The 17,377-nt window shown below is 35.0% G+C and overlaps 1 protein-coding gene across 1 annotated transcript in view; it reads right to left on the reverse strand.

The window, feature by feature from the left end:
• Positions 1 to 17,377, reverse strand: part of LOC113044293 (neuroligin-4, X-linked-like) — a 101,256-nt gene that overhangs the window by 32,780 nt on the left and 51,099 nt on the right. The gene's annotated exons all lie outside the window — the stretch shown is intronic.

A 17,377-nucleotide genomic window follows, 5' to 3' on the forward strand; every position in this document is an offset into this window, starting at 1 on the left:
GATGCTCACGATCAAAAAAAAATAAATATATCAGTTTAAATGAAAACATTTATTTATATCTCTATGTGTTTCTTACATTTCATTTGAAGATATTTTTATTCTTCACGACCCATCACAATGCATGAAAAATCATTAAACAGACCTTTGTAGTCCACCAACTATAATGACTGAGTGGGTTAGCCTTACATTCACTTGCTATTTCCATAAATGATACACCTAATATGATTCATCACTGATATCAGGAGAAAGCTCAGTGGGTTTATTTACCAAAGCAAACCTCTATTTAAAGCTTTGGATTGCATTCAGATTGTGCATCTAGTGAAAGCTGCATGTATTAACACATTGGTTATACAATAACAGCTGTGTTACTGATCACACTCCAAATGACTCTGACCAATACTCAATCCTGACTTCTTTTTTTTTTTTTTTTTTTTTTTGCTGCCTTTTATTGAGATTACATAAACAGCAATCTGGCGCAATATTTGGTGAATGTTTATATAAAATGTTTAATCGAATGCTTTATGCCACTGGCTCTGAGCAAACAACTGGATCCAGTCTATCACTTTGGACTTAATGTAGAACTGTGCCATCAGCCCGAGGTCCTATTCTGATGATACGCTTGCAGGATGTCAGACTGCATGATTTATATTATTTATGACTTTCAGTGAACTTCAGATATTTTTTGAAGAAATAAAAGCACTAGCTATGCTGTTCCTGTGGCTTGTTTCATAAAGAATTACGCCACTTATGGTAATTGTCTAGCCGTGAGTGTTTCTGAGCCTTCCTGTTTGTTATTTACATTTCAGAGTTACAGCACGCCATCTTCCCTGACTCAGTTGCAAAATAGTCAATCTGTCAAGTTGCAATTGAGTCACTCTATCACAATGCTCCTTCACGACTAGGACAATCTGGACCAACATCTTTGTAAGTCTGTTGCGACTATAGTAGAGATGTTCTGTATGGAGCTTATTTCCAATATCAGATTAAAAAGGAATTACAAATCTGATGTTATCCCTTGCATTAAGAGTTTATATCTCTCTATGTATGTTTTTATTTCACAATTATTACTTTATAGGTCACAATTATGAAAAAGGTTTACTATCTTTATGTATTTATTTATTTTTATCCTGCTGTGGAAAAAAGCATCCATAGCGATTCCATAATTTTCTAAGCAGCATCTAAAATGTAACTGAAAATACTGTACTTGCGATACTTGCTTCAAACAAATGAAAGCAATAAACATTGGTTTTATTAAGATGTGTCAGGCGATGGAGCAACAGAAAATAGTGCTCCAGCACACCTACTGCACAAAACACAGAAGCACACTGATTAAAATGAGCACGTGTAATTATCAGGGAGTCTGTCTGATGTGTGGTGAAAACGCCATCTGTTCTTTATTTAGTGAGAATTGTGCTGTTGAGAAAGTGTCTTTTCTGCCATCAGCGCTGCTGACTTTCTGCTGTATAAAAGGTTATGATATTGCAGGGAAAATGTTCCAATTCTGTAACTTAACAATCAGATATTCTGTAGAAGTGAACACACACCCAGAGCAGTGGGCAGCTATTTATCCAGACTCCACTATATATTCCTTAAATATCCATAGAGAAAGGGATATATAATTCAGTAGTAACTCAAAGCACAATGAAACGAAAGCCCGGTTCACTAATCAAATTGCATTATTCATTGTAAAGCCCCGCATTATAGTGAACTGCATGCATTTTAAATGAGTGCTCTTGGTTGACTGCTCTCCTGAAGTCATTCAAGGTCCATATAAGTGAGGACTCCTGCTGCTTACAGGCCATCTATAATGTCCCACAATCTTTCCTTGTTTCTCTCATTTTATAGTGGGCACCTCTGTGTAGTGAATTCTCAGAATTCCTGGAAACGCTGCAGGGCTGAGAGCCGTGGGAACGGAGCGAGGCCGGTGGAGTGATTTGGAAATGAGCGACACCTGCGCCATTCACCGGTCTCGAGTCCCACAGAGGAGATCAGAAGTATGAATAGGATGAGTAACGACAGTGAAGGACGAGAGAGTACCAGGCCTGGGCTTAATTTTGTGTTTGGTTTTGTTTGTGCGCAGTAGTCGTCAGTGAGGGGCTGTCTTTTTTTATTTTCTTTTTTTTTCATACTGTCATGTGTTTATGTCTCACCTTTTCTTGACTTTATCAGCATTTTAATCCATCTTGTAGGTGACCTGGGGACTAAGGCTCACTTAAAGTGGGAACTAAATGTATTTTCCAACTTGAAATATACAGTCATGCATTGTTTATTACACATAATCTGTACCAATATCATGGACAATAAACATCAGTTAGCCACTAACTGTAGTTCGGGCTCCTCCTCAATGCATCGTTTAAATGATAACACACTCTTAAAAATAAAGGTGCTTCATGATGCCATAGAATAACTTTTTTTTTTTTTTTTTTTTTTTTGTCTAAATGGCTTCATAAATGTTTCTCAAAAGGTTATTGGTGGTGAAAGAGTGTTCTTCAGATGATAAAAAGTTATAATAATATATAACTAAAATGACCTTTGACTGAATGGCTCTTACTGGAACCAAAAATGGATCTTCTATGGCATCACTGTGAAGAATATTTTAAGTAGCTTTATTTTTAAGGGTGTGTGTCTTTCATACTTTCAGTCTGTTTTTCTTAATTAGTAAAATGTAATTTTATAGGAGTTGAATCATGTAGAAAACAGAATAAATATTAAAATGAAGTGCATACCAAAATGCCTCTTTATAGTTATTTTTCTAGCTGACTGATGAGTTTATGGGCACTGAATGGTTATTCTGAGGTCAATATATATTACGTTGCAATGTTTAAGCTTTAGACATTTTCAGCCATTTGAAAAACTGAATGAGCTTTTACATGAAACATTTCAATAAGTTGTACTGTAGGTTCTCTTATATAAAATAGCCTATATTTTGATGTTAGTTCATGATCATTATGTACTTTACATTATTAAAGAGAATGATTAAATGGGTTTACTTGCCACTTGAACTGAGGCGCTAAAGCGACCGCACCTGCCGCATTAAATAGTGGCAATAACAAAACAGTTTTTATTGTTTGTATTTCGTTATGAATTATGAATTATTTTAAAGCTGATACTTAGTTGTTGTTGTTTTTTTAAAGTAACGAAGCACTTTTTTTTTTTTTTTTACTGGACGGCAAGTGCGCTTTAAATAATATGAGGTTCACGCATTAACAGTAAATCTCGATAAGGAGAAGCATTTTAGTAATGATTATAACCGAGAATTGTTAACAATATTGCCAATATCCACTCAACTGACTGTGCTTTTCTGTACTTTCACTTTTGCACGTCTCCGTCATCTCTCTCTCTCTCACGCTGCACAACTGAGCTGTGTTTAGCAGGTGTGTGACAATGCTGCTGTGTGGCAGCAATGAAGACTGTTTGAAAACTCTTTTTTTTTTCACTAAACCTTTGATGCACATAATCTAAGTTTAATACACAAACAAAAAAAGATGTGATTGCAAAACAATAAGGAAAAAGGGATTACATGCCAATTTTTAAGTAATAACATGTATATACAATAGTCGCGAGTGGCGACATAAGCAAAAACTTCACTCGCAATTTAATATATTTGGTCGTAAATGTGACTGTTTTAGTCGCAGTTTGGAGCACTGAAGTTCACATTTCTCTTCTGATTAAATAAAAGTTATCCTTAGAAAAAATACATTTCATAATACACAAACTGAAAGAACCATAATCATTTACATATTTCCTTGTTCATTCTAAAGCCAGTGGGTAACTCTTTTCCTTGCATTTTCCATTTCCATTTATGCACTTAGCACTTTTATCCAGTGAAACAAAAGAGGAACAAAGCAATTTGTGAGAGTCAACTATAGTTATAATACACATTGCAAGACAATTATTAGACAACTAGATTAATATGCAGACTAGACTGATTGATTGATTGATTGATTGATTGATTGATTGATTGATTGATTGATTGATTGATTGATGCATGTCTATATCAAATTATGATATTAGACTGAACATGAATGGATGAATGGATGAATAAATGCCCATGATAACATGTATTACTGCAAATCCATTGTGGTACAGTGTTATGACAATGTTCATATTTTCTAAATTTTGTCAAAGTTGATATTTAAATGAATGAATGAATGAATGAATGAATGAATGAATGAATTCCTTATGTATTATGAATATTGAACAGCCTAATTTAAGGATCATTTTAGACAACGTCTCTTCTTTCGGCGGGAAAAGTCAAATGTCAAGGTTGTATTATTGTTTTTTTTTTTTTTTTGCAGTCTGCCCTTCTAGATATTCAGGTAATTTTCTTAATTGTTTCAAGTTCCAAGAAAGTGAAGTAACGTGATATGCTGTCATACCATATGGCTACAAAATCCCTGCCTTAAAGGGTTAAGCAAGTAGTCCTAAGCACAGTCAGATCCCAGTAATTTCATAGGAGGGAAAATCTCCAGGCACCTAGTAACTGCAGTGCCCTTCCTCATACAGGGCATTGCCATATGTCTCTCAAATTCGCTATCTTTCTCTTTTTGAGTAAAATCCTCACCGACTCAGTCAAGTGTAATTTGGTTTAAAATGATATAGTGAGGTAATACATACAGAAGGTCTGGTGTGAAGTGACTCCTCTACTCCCTCTGAACCATGAAGAGTGCAATTGGTTACACATCCTTGGAGCCAGGCTATGCCTCCCATGATCCATTAGCGTATGTTCATTTAATTCTGCCGAGGTAATTAGAATCTATTTGACACCCCTAAGAGAAGGACTGCAAGGCTTGCAGGATCATACGGTAAAAAATAGTCCTAAAGCTGAGGGAAAGTACAGTGCATAACTCTTAATAAGTTCTCATGCAAGTTCAGAAGGAAGTTTATGTTTGTGTGTGTGTGTGTGTGTGTGTGTGTGTGAGAGAGAGAATGTTTGAGTTAAGAGGTGGTTAGACCTTACTTGCACTCAGTTCTACCAATTTGTGCTGCAAATGTAATTGGATTCATAAATTTATGAATTAATTTCCATAGACAGTTATAAAATTAGCCACTGCAAGATGTTGAATCTTCACCCCTTGCGGTGTTTTATCTTTGGCCCTCGAGGCACAAATAAGTAAGTCTTTAATATATGACTCTATTAGACTAAGTCTTGGCAGCACTGTGTAAAAGCAGGATAAGCTTCAGGGGCATGATGTTGTAAAGGACAAAATATTCCCCATCTATCAGCAAAAACCTCAGCTGTAATTGATGGAGTCCTCTTTCTGCTCCACTTCCTGTCATTCTGCCATTGTCAGATAGACATATTTTGATGGATGATGTCTTTTTCTGGACCATGATATATTCTTAACATACTCTCTCCGTTTATTTTTTTCACTCTATTTTCTCCCACTGGTTATTCTCATATATAAGATGTCTCAAGGATGTCTGTGTGTTTGCATGCCTGTTGAATCTCCACTGTCCTTTTTGCTATTTATTTATTTATTTATTTTTAAATCAAATGCAAGATGTAAGTTACTGTCCTTAAGTCTGAGATCAGTATGAGTTAGCTTTTAAAAGAAAGAAAATTGTTACACCAAGGCTGCATATATTTGATCAAAAAACTACATCAAATAAGTACTATTGTGAAATACCATTAGTTTAAATGAACTGCTTTCTATATTTCATATATTAAAAACTAAAAATATAATATAATTGTTGAGTTGAAAATGGTTCTGCTGTTTAATGAGGTCTAGAAACTGCAATAAACACACACACACACACACACACACACACACACACGCATATGTGCTCAAATTTTATTTAGTGTCTTTAATTTCATTTTTACAAGAAGACATTAACTGAGAAACCAAAATTGTGTCATTGTAGTATAAAATACATTCTGTACGTTTCAGAACTCAAAACGTTCTTATTAGTCTAAAAGCAGCTTATATTGAAGGCAGTTTGCCGAAACAACAGCTTGTGGAATGTCACTCTATGATGTAATAGTGTGGCTAAACACTGCCTTGCTGCCTGTTTAGCCCCGTCTACTATGTGAAGAACCATTGGTAAAGAATAAAGCTGAAAGACATTGCTGTGCCAACTAAACTGGATCTAACATTAATGTCTCAACACACAAGTGTGAGTGAATGTTTTTATATTGCTTTGTCTGTTATTACAGATCATTTGAAATGTATTGAGCATTTACAGTATGTGTTTTTGACCTAAACGTTAATAGGGTTAAAAACAGGACAGAACATAGCCTATTACTATTACTACCTTTTATTTTTATTTTATTTTTTATGTAAAAACACTGAATCTTGTAAAACCAAACAAACAAAAAAAAGTTCAATACCCCTTTAATTTATTTTAAAAATCTCAGTGAGGTCAATCTGAAATACGCAGACTCTAAATGAAGAGAGAAAGGAAGTAATCTTTCTATGTATTTATTTGTTTTTTTTTTTTCTCTCAATATAAATCAGTAAATACAGAACACAGGTGAAATATAGCGCAAATAATATTTTCAGTCTTTAGCACAGAATAAAGACTGAACTTCTCATTTTCCTCTGAGTTTGTTGTACTTTTCATCTTGGATGAAGTTGAAGTTGAGCTCATTGAAATGGATTCTGGCAATGCCTTATCTGTGAAGGATGCATGCTATGCTGCATAAGAGTCTAAAGCCAAATGAAATTTTTAAAAGGCAGCATCATTTTTCTACCAACAGTTTCAAACAACATTTGCATCAGAAGAGTGCCTATGATGCCTAAAATGCCATTTAGGTTGGCAGCTCTGCAGTTTTTTTGGAATAGTGCTCCTCACAGAACTTGCACATCATATTATGCTCACACACACACACACACACACACATACACTCTGTTGAACAGAATGGATAGAGCATCTTAGAAAGACATTTAAGACACTTTCTGACGCTTTTATTGGCAAAATGCAGAGAAAGAAACAACTGTGACTTGACTGGAATCAAAGAAAATTCTGTCATCATTTGTTCATTATCAATGGCCTTAAAACATACATGACTTCCATTCTTCTGTGGAATTTAAAAGCAGATATTTAGAGTGATTTTGTCCATAGAAATAGCCCTGCTTTCACCAATCCAAATGGGATTCAAACAAGCGTATACCGGCATGGAAGGCAGAAGAATTAACAAGGATGTTTCAGCCTCTGGTTTCAGAGTCTATTGCACCTTTTCAGGCCAGAGAAGTGGCACAGCTCTTCCCAGCCTGCCTCCATAAACCTCACTCTCATCCGGGTCATGGTAACCTGTCCTACTCAAACTGTTTCAAGAGGAGTTTAAACTTGCTTCAAATGTTATGGGAGGTTGGTGGGCTTCCTAGCTGGCCTCCATTACATTCATCTCCCTAAACTGCGAATTAGAATTTATTCTAATTAATTTATCCTATTCTATAAATCTTTCCAGTCCTCCTGTTTAATCTCCCTCATTTTCTATGCTTTTTTTTTCTCTCCTTTCTGTGTTGGACAGCATATCCATACCCATAGGCCCCTACCTATCATCTTTAGCCTCCTTTCTGTCTGTCTCATACTTCATATTAAGACAGGTGTCCAGTCTACTCAGTTTGACTGGACAAGGATCAGCAGTGAGTGGGAGTCTGATGAGGGGCCCTTTGGGTGATGGAGTCCAGACACTCCCTGCTCATGAAGCTCTCTCCTGCTCTGATGTATAGTTAAACTGTCACAGGAATCAGAGCTGCTTCTGGTGGGTATTCAGAATGACAGGTCACTCAGGTGAAGGGCACCAGTTTTTTATGGGTGGACAATGACAGCTCGGCTGAAGACAGATATGTGACATTGACAGAAAGGAAAGGGGGATGTAGTGTATGTTTGAGCTTTATATTTCTCTCTAGAATATTTCTCTATTAGGCACTTCAGAATACCTCCTCTCATCGGTTGTCACAGGATGGGTCAGAAACCCAGACACGAGTCTCATTCCTCATCCCGCACATCAATAAAACACGGCCCGCACTTCATGTTGTCCCAAAGCAGAAATGTGAATTCTGATCAAAACCTTTTACTCTGGCTTCATCAGTATCTCTGAGTCAAGAGAGCCACAGATGAATCTCTGCAGTGAAGGCTGATTTCCCAAAACATATGTGAGGGATTTTTTTTTTTCCATTTTCATGTCTGATAAAATGCGAATTTGCCCTTGACCAGAAGCTGCAGGGAAGAACAGAGGCAAAACAGGCCTCCATAAATACTCTGGGATTGAACAGAGGAGAAAAAACACATATATCACAGTAGCAAAGAACACATTGTCATCCCCAGGATTCCAACAACCTCGGACAGGGGGAAAACGTGGAGACTGCTTAACTGAGATCAGGGTCAGAGAGAATTAAATCCCCCTGTTGCGAGTCCATATCCACACACGCGCACACACATCACCTCAGCACAAGCCATCTGTCCTCCAAAAGCATGGCAATCAGATCCATCAGGGTCTCCCAGGTCGCTATCTGCAGGGCAGCGAAACCCACGTGCCCGTGCCATCTGACAAATACACTGAGCTCTCTCTTACTAACACCCAACTCTCTGCAAGAGCTGGCAAACAACAGGCCAGATTCTTCTATGTCTGCATATAGAGTACAGCATTACTATATTAACTGGGGTTGTTGCTTATGACCAGATCTATGCTGATCCATAAGGATTGAGGCTAGAGAAAAATGTTTGATGTTTCAACAATGAATTAGATATAGCATTGGTGTATACTATATATACTATTTTATTTTTATCAGTAATGTGACTGTAGTTCTGTAGCTGATATATCCAACGAGTACTGATATATTATAGTCACACTGTACAGATTCTATCATTTATGTTTATATTATAACTATTAAAAGAAAGAAAGAAAGAAAGAAAGAAAGAAAGAAAGAAAGAAAGAAATGTATAAATTATGAGTAGCTCATAGCTACAGTTTCCAGACAGCTTCTTCAACCCTTATTTTAGCACATCTGCTATGAACGCATAAATTAAGGCATATGGTTGATGACTAAATCTTTTTCAGTTCATACAAGGAGAGGTGTTGACAATCAGTCAAAATTGCGGTTTTGAACCTTTTCGTCTTGAAGGCTCCCACTGGTAATGTATTTTCTTACCTTAAAGGGATAGTTCACCCCAGAATAAAAATTACCCAATGATTTACTCACCCTCAAGCCATCCAAGGAATACAATCAGAGTTATATTAAAAAATGGCCTGATTCCAAGCTTTATTATGGCAGCGAATGGTATAATTATAAATATAATTATATCCTATAAGCTCCCCAGTGATTCACACAAACCCATTGATTCACTTCAGAAGGCCTTTATTGTATGAAGTCACAAGAAATTATTGTGGGCAGTGACACAGATCAATATATATATATATATATATATATATATATATATATATATATATATATATATATATATATATATATATATATCAAATCGGACTAAAACCTGTATAGCTCATTTGGGCACCAGAACCCCATTTGTCAAGAACACATGCACAGACCGCTTTAGCTCCAATTCGAGGCCCTGTTTTGTCACACAGTAGTAAGAAGATCTATCCATTTTTTTTACCTCTAGCCAATCATCAAAACTTGCAAAGACTGTCACAATAAGTTTCAGTTTTAAACTTTGGGCAACTGCAGTTCGCTCCATCAAACATTAAGACAGTTCCAGGGGTGAGAGTACACATCCCTCAGCACTTTAGTGGTAACCACACAGGTCCATGATGAAGTCTGCTGTCCCTTACAGGCCACTATCCTTCACTCACAAGATGAACATCACGCCTGGGAAATGCTTTCCTGTCAGTGTCGATGATGGATGTCAGAGTCAGTTGTACTCATTAAGACAGGTGGTCTTCACCTCAAGGCTCAGAAGAACCTACAGACAGTATATGATGTGTTTCTCCTTCACCTTTGACATGGAGCATTAGTCAGTCAGTGACAAAGCCAGTGTGAAGATGGAGCACAGTGATATTTAAGTTACATAACATGAACATGCCATGAGCATTATTACTCTAGTGTTAGGATGTTAAAAGTAGGGCCCTATGATTTTAGCAGTGCTGGAAATGCAGACAGGGGGAATGTTAAAGAACGCGACACACAAGTCTCGTGGAAATCCTGTAGAATTTAACCAATCTGATAATGACTTTGACACTCCTGAAAGTGTTTCCACTTTTGTGTCCCATATGCATGAGATGTTTAGCTAACGGTCTGTGGGTGTGACGTCTGAGGCTGAGACTATATAATAATTAACTTGATATATATATATATATATATATATATATATATATATATATATATATATATATATATATATATACCGTGTATAACTTAGAGTTTTCTGAGCGCACACATCTGAAAGCTGTGACAGTGCATAACATGAAAACTAAACTAAGTTATCTTTCTTATTGTGCTTAAACTGTCAAATACACATGTCACAAAATTGCAAAGTCCACACAAACACAGATAGTTATGTCTGTGAATGTAAAATGATGGGAAATAAATTACATGTGTATATGAGATCTGTGCATTTCTGAACAGCTTATTTTGAGACATTTCTGTTTTATGGGAAAAACGCCAAAAAGAGTAGTAATACTACTACAACTAATAATAAGATAGTTTATAAAACAAGCTTTACCGAACATTGTGCAATCAAATTAAAGTTGTATCCATGTTTTAATTGATAAAGTATAGTACACTATCACAGTTTTGATGAAAAAGATGGATTACATTATAAACAATGACTAGAGAAAAAAAAAAAATTGGGGAAAAAAAAGAAAAGAAACAGATTGTGCGCTGTCAAAATTTTAATAAGTTCTTAAACTGTGAATATTTTATGAATTGAATCAATAAGACATGCTGTTAAAGAAAATAATAATAATAATAATAATAATAATGATTAAAATAATAATTAAACCATCCAAGTGGAATCCAAATAATAATCATTTGAATTTCCTGCATTTAAAAATAAATAACCTAAATAAGTAGTTAACCTTAACTACACTGGTGGTTACAAGGAGATTTTAATAGGAAATATTAAATGACTCTTTCATACAATGACAGTTTATCCTCTGATATTCTAGGGTTAACTGTTTGATAATCAACAGCTGCTTTACGTTGACGTAAAAAGAAACGGTTTTATTGTTCAACCAAAACCTAAGCTAAAGAGCAACTTTAATGGTCCAATATGGATCCAGTAAAATGAAAGATGGCACCAATTAGTGATGGCATTTAGCCTCATTTTGTCTCTAATTCATTCATCTGGCAGAAGCTTCTTGATAGAGTTTGTTCTTTTAGTAGAAAGTACTTGGCCACTAAGAATCTTTGTTGTGTCATTGAAACGGTTTACGCAGCCCTGAGAGGGGAGTGGAGAGGACACATTAGGGGTAGATCGATACTAAGTAAATATATAACCATGTCAAAACATAAACAAATCCTCTTTATCAACAAGAGCTAGAGTTTTTTTTTTTTTTCAAAGGCAAGGATCCACACAAACACTAGCACTCTACAAATGATGCCAACAGGTTACCAATGAGCCATGACAGCAACTCAAATGGGTCTCCTTTGTACAATATATCGAATTTGTCTGTCAGTGTTCTACATGTGTAGAGTTTTGCCTCCGCTGCAACATCTAGTTAGAACTTCAGGACTCAATCCACATCTCAACAGCATCATGCAGCACTTTAATGACATTGCTGTGGCTACTTGACTCATATTTCACATCACTGTGACTGTGGATGCTGAACGACCAATTAAAATCTTAGACTAACTTGCTCGTCTCTCCTGCATAGACTAAGTTGTATTAACACACAGTTGAAGTAAATTAAGCAATGATGTGAAAATAAGAGGAACACCATCAAATCCAAACATCCAAATTAAATTTTAAATGACGAAATGTGTAAGCTATGCTCAGAGCTGGCTTGAGCACCACAGGGATCGAGACTATCTCTGTAATACTTACCTGGTCATCAAGCAAATGGTTTTCTTCCTTTAATGTAACCAGACAATCTTAAATCATGCTTTATGCTTTTACCCGGAGCAGATAAATACAAAGAAAAAAAAAAATGCTGTCATGGCAACATAGCTGTTATCTTCTGATGTGACCTCCATGTAGTTGGCACCTCATAAAAAGAAATAATCATCAAAACTATGCCATTCGTTTGTACTATCTTTGTGCTGATTTGTGACACAAGAACAAACATTTGTGCTGGTCTGGTGTTTGAGATATTAAACATTTACACATTTTTTTTGATCATGTGATGTCACTAACCACCCCATGTTGCCTAAATCACTCCAAATCAGCACAGTTCATTTGTGCTGGTTTGTGTCATTAAAACAAACACTGTATCTAGTTTCCTTGTTTAGATATAACCAAAATGTTTTCGGGAGCTGTGGTGTCACTCTCCACCCAGTTTGTCTAAATGACTCAAAAACGGTGTCATTTGTCTGTGCTTGATTAGAGCTGATTTGTGCCAATCATTTTTACCAATTATCAATTTCCCCTTCTTAGAAATAACAAACAGAATTTGAGGCAGTGATGTCAGTCTCCACCCCATGCCGTCCAAATCCCTTTAAATATAATGGAAACTTTATTGTCCTTCCCATTCAGTGCGACCAGAGTTATTATTATTATTATTATTATTATTATTATTATTATTATTATTATTATTATTATTATTATTATTATTATTAATTTATTTTAGAGTGAATCTAAATCCTTTCGTTTGCTCTTGATTTGTGCTGTTAAATTGAATACTGCATTTATCCACATAAATAAATAAATAAATAAATAAATAAATAAATAAATAAATAAATAAATGCCTATGCTTCAGGGTACTCTTCACAACAAATACCACATTCACTTGTGCTCAATTTGTACTTTGAAAAGTAATCTTCGTTGTAACTAAAACTCTGGCTATAACTAAAATTCTTCATGAATATATCATTAAGACAAAATAAGTTGTTAATATGCCATTACAGACTATATATAGGATAAAATGTAATAACATTATATGACTGCATTTACCATCTATGCATTTAGCCGCTAGGGATATCCCGGTATTAAATTTTCCTGTTGCGGTTAATTGATCATGCTTTTATCACGGTATACGGTATTATCACGGTATTATCACGGTATTGAAATTTTGATTAAAAAAAAGTTGTCATAATACAGTATAACTGGTTAAATAACTTTTTTCTCTAAATTGTATATAGAAGTTATTAATCTTTGTTAAAAAAAATACAAGTCTTAATAACTTAATAACACAGTTGCAACTTAACATTTTAACAATGTGTTATTAAATATTGGAATACCTAAGATTAATGAATGTTCAGAATATTCAGAATACTTATTCAGAATATAAGTCTAAATATTTCAGTAGTTGGCTCTGTAATAAACACCATAGGGAAAACACAAATCTGAATTGTTATTTAATATTATTTAAATATGGTTTAGAAAGTAACAGCTGCTTTATTTACTGTGTTTACAGGGTAAGGGCTGCATTCAGCGCCATCTGCTGTCAGAGAGTGAATGTGCTTTCATTTAGCGCGTCTCTCACGTGTTCCTCCATGTGCTTCTAATGCATGCTTGTTTACATCAGAGCACATGCACTCTTTCAAGCAACATACAGCGATGTTGTGCATTTTTAGCAGCTGATGCGAATGCTATTCTTAATATGCATTCCAAATTCAGAATAATTTGTAATGTATATTTATTCATGGCATTTAGATGTGCCCAAGATAACAATATCGTACATATTAATCACCACAATATATTGCATTACCAAATACCGGCACAAGTCTAATAACCGCAGGAATATATAACAATTGTCTTCGTTGTTGCGGTGTTTTCATATACAAAAAAAAAAAGGAAATAAAAAAAAAATACCTTAATGAACCGTTAACGTTTTAAGGGAAAATACCTTATTGTTTGGGTTACAATGCAAGTATTCTTCTTATTCATTTTGTAAATAAAAGTTAGATGTTTAATATTGCGTGTGTTGTTTAATGTTTAATGTGAATTTGACATTGTATTTTATGACTGATGTGTTTCAATTAATAGGCTAATACGGAACCACAAAAGAAAATCTTTTTAAGGTAAGGGGAAATCCAAAGACCATTATTTTAGAGCCGTGCATTTTAGCCTGGTCCCAACTTATATGCCCTACAGGGCGGGGCTTCGAGCTAATTTTCACGTCAAAGCAACTGGAAGAGTTAGTTAAAAAGGGCACCGGATTAAAACTAGGCCTGCTCTACAAGAGATTAAAAAAAATAATAATAATAAAAAAATAAAAAAAATTACCATGATATGCGTCTGGGCAAATAGTAAGGATATTGAAATATTTATTAATAAAATGTTTTCTGAGCCAGTATCGCAAGTCAATCCTTAAGAGAGAAATGCATCTCCAAGGATTACATAATGAAATAATTTGTTGTTAACTATTCAAAGAGTTTTATTGAACACTTTTAATTATTTTGTTTTAAGGTAGTAATTTAAAGTTTTCCATAGATATACAGTTGCTGGTCATATAATTAGAATATCATCAAAGAGTTATTTCACCAATTACAGTCAAAAAGTATTCATATTCATTCATTACACACAGAATGATATATTTCAAATGTTTATTTATTTTAATTTTGATGTTTATAACTGACAACTAAGGAAAATCCCAAATTCAGTATCTCAGAAGATTAGAATATTGTGAAAAAGTTCAATATTGAAGACACCTGCTTCCACACTCTAATCAGCTAATTAACTCAAAAGACCTTTAATGGTCTCTCAGTCTAGTTCTGTAGGCTACACAATCATGGGGAAAAGACGACCAAGGAGGGCAAGACACAAAAGGTCATTGTAAAAGAGGCTGGTTGTTCACAGAGTTCTGTGTCCAAGCACGTTAATAGAGAAGCGAAGGGAAGGAAAAGATGTGGTAGAAAAAAAGTGTACAGGCAAAAGGGATAACCGCACCATGGATATTATTGTGAAACAAAACCCATTCAAAAATGTAGGAGAGATTCACAAAGAGTTGACTGCAGCTGGAGTCAGTGCTTCAAGAACCACTATGCACAGACATATGCAAGACATGGGTTTCAGCTGTCACATTCCTTGTGTCAAGCCACTCTTGAACAACAGACAGCGTCAGAAGCACCTGCACTCAGTGCCAAAGCTACCAGTACCTGGCTTAAGGACCATGGTATCCCTGTTCTTAATCGGCCAGCAAACTCGCCTGACCTTAACCCCATAGAGAATCTATGGGGTGTTGTGAAGAGGAAGATGTGATATGCCAGAACCAAGAATGCAGAAGAGCTGAAGGCCACTATTAGAGAAACCTGGGCTCTCATAACACCTGAGCAGTGCCACAGACTGATCGACTCCATGCCACGCCGCATTGCTGCAGTAATTCAGGCAAAAGAAGCCCCAAGTAAGTTTTGAGTGCTGTACATGCTCACACTTTTCATTTTCATACTTTTTAGTTGGCCAAGATTTCTAAAAATCCTTTCTTTGTATTGGTCTTAAGTTATATTCTAATTTTCTGAGATACTGAATTTGGGAATTTATAATCATCAAAATTAAAAGAAATAAACATTTGACATATATCAGTCTGTGTGTAATGAATGAATATAATATACACATTTTACTTTTTTAATGGAATTAGTGAAATAAATCAACTTTTTGATGATATTCTAATAATATGACCAGCACCTGTATTTATCATGTGAGGCAAACAGGCTATTTGCTGAGTTGTGGTTCATCAGTGTGAAATGAAGGTTGATTTAGTGATATTTGTATAGACCAGTTTATTTAGTCATGTTGATTTTCTGAATAACAAATTAGATTAGTTAAGCAACAAACTAGAACACATATGTGATGAGTTGCAATAGCCTGCAGACACATTTTCAAACACTGTCATACACACAAAGAAAATTTTGAATTTGGAGCTTGATGAAATCACTGGCAATAAAACGTAGAAAAACATTATAACACACCATCAGATTTGCAAACAATAGAAGACGGGAATTTGGGTGAGCGGTTTGTGTTACACTTTTCCATACGGAGGAGATCTAAACGGAATGTTAATTTTAACGTTGCAAATAGACCACAAATGAACGGAACATGTCCTAAATTAGCATACTTTTTTTTTTTTTTTGGTTGGGGGGGGGGGGGGGGGTAGGTAAATACAGTGTTAAATATTCGAATGGCACAAACTGAGCACAAATGGATAAGAATGATTTAGACTCACTGTTAAAAAAAGGGTACAGCTTAATGCTGACTTGAAATTTAAGCTTCGTCAAACTGAAATATGAGGTTAGTGAAAACTTGGATATTTGAGTTGACAACACAGTTTCAACGCAGCATGGACACTATTAAAAAAAATAAAAAAACAATAATAATAATTATAATAAAACTGGGGTGGAGAGGAAGAAGTCATGGTTACACTGTTTATTTTAACAGTACAAACTGGCAAAAATCAAGCACAAACAAATGGCACCGGTTTGGAGGGATTTGGAGGGCATGGAATGAAGAGTGAAGTCACTGCCCCATTTTGTATTTGTTATCTCTGAGGACTGGAAATAGATACAATGTTTATTTTAACAGCATAAATCAGCACAAATCGAGCACAAACGAATGGCGCCATTTTGGAACTATTTAGATGGCATGGGGTGGAGAGTGATGTCACTGTTCCTAAAAAGTGTATTTTAGTTATATAAAAGAAGCGGTCATAGTTACAGCACAAACCAGCACAAATCGACCACAAACAATTTTGTTTTATATTATATTTATTTTGCTCCCTCTGCTGAAAATAGAACTGAACATTTTAATTGCTTAAGTTATGATTATATTATTAATCAATGTCACTGGTAAACTGGTAAAATATTTTAAACCATCAAAGGAAATGTCTCCTGTTTCATAAGATCTGTACATAAATCAGTGTAAATCAGTTTAAAAGAGCTTGTTTACATTGGGTAACAGGGGTTATAAGAAGAGTTCTTTCAACAGGACGTTTAAAAACAAGTTGATAATGAAAGTTAAAAAAACTGAAAGTCGTTTTTAAAGTCATTTACACCTATCTGGGAAGTCGCATATGTCCAAGTCCAGCTGTCAGTCACTGATTTCAAAAAGTGCACACAGTAAAAGGTATGTCAGTGCAGTCAGGACCATGAAATATTATTGAAAATAGGTTAGCACTATATAATAACATTCAGTTGTAAATCATTCATATTAGTTAATGATTAGCTAATCATAAAAAAAAAAAAAAAAAAAAAAAAAAAAAAAAAAAAAAAACTGTGACTTTACGCTCATACATGGTGAATAAGTGATATGTTAGTATTTATATCTATGCTTTGTAGTTTAAGTTATAAATCATTTAAAGACTTTCAAATCACATGAG

This window comes from Carassius auratus, chromosome 26 (assembly GCF_003368295.1).
Source record: "Carassius auratus strain Wakin chromosome 26, ASM336829v1, whole genome shotgun sequence".
NCBI lineage: Eukaryota > Metazoa > Chordata > Actinopteri > Cypriniformes > Cyprinidae > Carassius > Carassius auratus.